Source organism: Centruroides sculpturatus, unplaced genomic scaffold (genome assembly GCF_000671375.1).
Source record: "Centruroides sculpturatus isolate CEXI.00-Female unplaced genomic scaffold, Cexi_2.0 scaffold529, whole genome shotgun sequence".
Lineage (NCBI taxonomy): Eukaryota > Metazoa > Arthropoda > Arachnida > Scorpiones > Buthidae > Centruroides > Centruroides sculpturatus.
Genome location: NW_019384820.1, coordinates 315,025 through 318,723, shown reverse-complemented (window position 1 = coordinate 318,723; position 3,699 = coordinate 315,025). Strand labels below are relative to the sequence as shown.

The following is a 3,699-nucleotide window of genomic DNA, read 5'->3' as shown; positions in this document are numbered from 1 at the left end:
CCGGAATTTTTACTGAATTTTCCGATTAATATCCCGCAGTTTCCTAAACCTCCAATTTAATTTTCCTTTAAAACCTAAACGAAAATTTAGCGAAAAAAAAGGAAAAATTCCAATCTCCCCTTTCGTTCGAAGTAAACATCCGTCCATTTCGAAACTAATCCCACATTCCAACTCGAAAGTTGATAGTTAGCATGGACCCGGGAACAACTTTGACCCATCCGCGTACCTTTTACCTCACAACAATTGATCACATGACCATTCTCCCACGCCGAACTTATAAAAACCCCTTCCATCCCCTTCTCGGGGAGTCGTTCAAGAACCGGCGCAAGGTGAAGAGAACAATTAAAAATAGTGTCCTTTTTTTTCCAATTGTGTGAAACTTTCCTCCATCTAATTTGGATAAAATTTTCCTTACTGGGATAACGAAGTAAAGAGGTATGGAACCAATTCCTGTAAACTCTCTCTCGGCCGCTCCGCGCTTTAGGGACGCGAACTAGACGCTGTACTACCCGCCATTAGATTTAATAAATTGTTGTTTCTTGTTAAATTTTGCTCCTTTTACTCGTATATCGCCTGTCATCTTACCGACGGCACTCCTCCCTCCGCCAATCGATCCGAGAAAAAAAAACCCGTTAAGGCGGGCTAAATAAAGAGAGAAAATTTTGCCATTTTGACAGTGAACAGGTTTAACGACCTGTTGCCGGACGCTCTCCCCGGCGGTTCAAAATCGGATGTGAGTTAACATTAATAGAGATGAGAAAAATATAACCTTGGAAAGACATATCAATAAATAAGATGTTGAAATTAGGACTGTCGTAGGCAGTCAGGGATGGGCATTCCGCGGCCCGAGTCGCATAAAATGTGTATAAATATATCAATTTCCTAGCTTAAGAAGTATGCAGCAAAAATTCAAACGTTATTTTCCACAACTTATGTGTGTGAATAGTTTTTCCTGCAATGAATTTAGTAAAAATTAAAACGAGAAACCGGCTAACAGACTCACCTCGAAACTAATTTAAAACTAGCAGTGACTAATATTTAATCAAATATTTTTGATACATTACGTTTACATCAGTTCTAGAAGCTACATTAAGTATACCTATTCTATTTTATAATTATATATGAATAAATAATTGTGATTTACCGGCATTTCCCCCCTCTTTTATCTTGTATGTGGCTGGCGTTAGTTCAAAAGTTTTGAAATGTGGCCCTTACACAGAAAAACGTTGCCCATCCCTGGTCTAAGAGGCGAAGGGGAGGGAGGTGTGAAATACATACTAAGTTTAGATAGAAAAGAAAAGCCACAATTTAATTTAAAACACGAAGAAAAGGTACTTACATTTTAAACAAGAAAAATTGAAACTCAACGTTGTCACTTTCGGGTCCACCACTTCACCCTTCTTCTCTCTACCGTGTCCCGACCTACTCTCTGTGTCCCTTCTTTTTTTCGGTTTTACGACCCTTTGTCTACATTTCTTATTCCTCTTTTACAACTGTACGCAAATGGATTGCACATGGACTGACATAACCGCATCTGAGGGAGAACGAGGAGGTCCGATATCACTACAGTTGCGTTTGGGCGTTTCGTTCACGCGTTGCGTTCGGTTACAACTTACAAGTGTAATACAGTCGACCCCCCTATAAGATATAGATACGTTCCAATTTATTAGGAATCCGATTTCTTACAAGTCGTTCCAATCACAGCCCGACACGTGTCAAGTTTACGGACTACGGCTGATTGAAAGGTTTTCTTCCATAAAATTAATCGATTCTACATTAATCCGACTCAACATTTCCAAAATACGTATATTTTTTCGTAGTTTTATAGGAATCGTAATTATAAGGACCGTAATTATAGGGGGGTCGACTGTACATTAAGTCAAGACATCGCGAGCGATCAACCAAAATTGGTTTTGCGATCGATCGGTCGATCGCGATCGACTTGTTGGCCACCCCTGCTCTAGAGCATCCATTACACAGCGAAGAAAATAAAAACGAATTAGGTTTTTTTCAAAGACGAAGCGAAATCGTTAGCAATATCGGATTAATTAAAAGCTAAAATGTATTCGATTTCCGGAGAGTGCTGCGAGAAGAAAACGACAAAAGGCATAAATAAATCGGTTGTTAAAACACCTTTTCGTCACGAACTTTATAAATCTATTGTATTTAAAAATCGACAATATCGCCATAACCAAACTCAGACAATAAGTAAAAATCGTGTAATCACAATTGCAAAATAAAATTTCTCTTTCACCATTTTATGATAATAAATGTATTTTAAGTAATGGAATGGATACTCTCTCTATCTTACGGTCATTATTCTATTTCTTCGTAGACATTTTCAATACATTTTATTCATTTTTCATACTTTTTATATATTATGATTTTACAATTATTAAACGAAATGTAATTGTTTTTAATGTTATCATTGTAATCCTTGTGTTAATGTAAATGTTCTTTTTTTCAAATAAAAAAGAGAGGAATTGAAAAACCACTCCACACTGCCCTCCGTATTGCATTGGGCGTCCCAAAAACCACCCCTATCATCTCACTATACACTGAAACGTCTTATATACCACTGCATATCAGGCTCCGCCAAAAAGCGTTGGCAAGCGCCATCACCCACATCTCCAGGGGCTCGCATAGCCCAATGCACTCGCTTTTCCAAATGGCACATGGCTTCGATCACTATCGCTGGCGCCAGTATCAGAAACCGTACATACACAGAATGATATCCCTTATAAGTCAGGAGGGGCTCCCGATATCCCACCTATATCGGCAGAAACATACCCCGCCAAACGTGGCCCAGGTTTATCCTCACTTACGCCTAGAAGAGCTTACTCGATCTCCTTCGGAACCCCCGGAAATCGCATGCGCACGATTCCGAGAGATGCAAATGTCAATCTGGCAGGGAAGGATCCTCATAGGGGCAGATGCCTCCAAGTCAAGGATCCGCACGTCGATAGGGATTGTCCTCCCGGACCACAACATCAGGGAGACCTGGCTGTTACATAACTATTGCAGTGTATACGGGGCAGAAGCCCTGGGTATAAAACGGGCGTTACATCTAAGCTCAAGCCTAGACGGTCCGTCAGTCATATGCTCTGACAGTAAGTCCGCCATACAGGAGATAGGCAATATCTCCTTCTCGTCCCCGGCACTTCTTATTGACATCGCGGAAAATATTACTCAACATCCCAAACCCATAGAAATCGGGTGGACCCCTGGCCACGTGGGAATTGATATCAACGAGGCGGCGGACAGAGCCGCAAGAACAGATACCCCTTCTGGCTCTTGGCGTGGGTCACTTATGGCCCGTGACTTAATCCGGGAGTATAGAGAACAACAAAAAATAGAGATCACAGATTCATGGTCAGAACACTTGCGTAATAAAGGTCGAGACCACCTCAGACCCTTCGCCCCCTGGCCTTACAGGCATGCTACTTCTCGGAATGCGGAGACCCTTTTGGCCCGCCTAAGAACTGACACTGCCCCTCTTAACAGGTTCCTCTGTTCTAGAAACCTACGTGCTTCACCAGACTGTCCACATTGTGGTGCTCAGGAGACATCCAGACATTTTTGGCTGACGTGTCCAAGATATACGGAAGCCCGACAAGAACTTGGCCGTACTCTGAAGATCGATCTCGCAATCATCCAGACTTTAACACCCATATATTGGGCAAGAACAGACCTCTCACC

General features: G+C 41.7%; 1 protein-coding gene across 1 annotated transcript in view; it reads left to right on the top strand.

Annotated features, from left to right (window-relative positions):
* The first annotated feature begins 286 nt into the window (after window positions 1–286).
* Window positions 287–3,699, top strand: part of LOC111629922 (FUN14 domain-containing protein 1-like) — a 55,981-nt gene continuing 52,568 nt past the window's right edge. The window contains exon 1 of the mRNA XM_023373874.1: window positions 287–435. The gene's annotated coding sequence lies outside the window, so the exon portion shown is untranslated. The remainder of the gene's footprint in view (window positions 436–3,699) is intronic.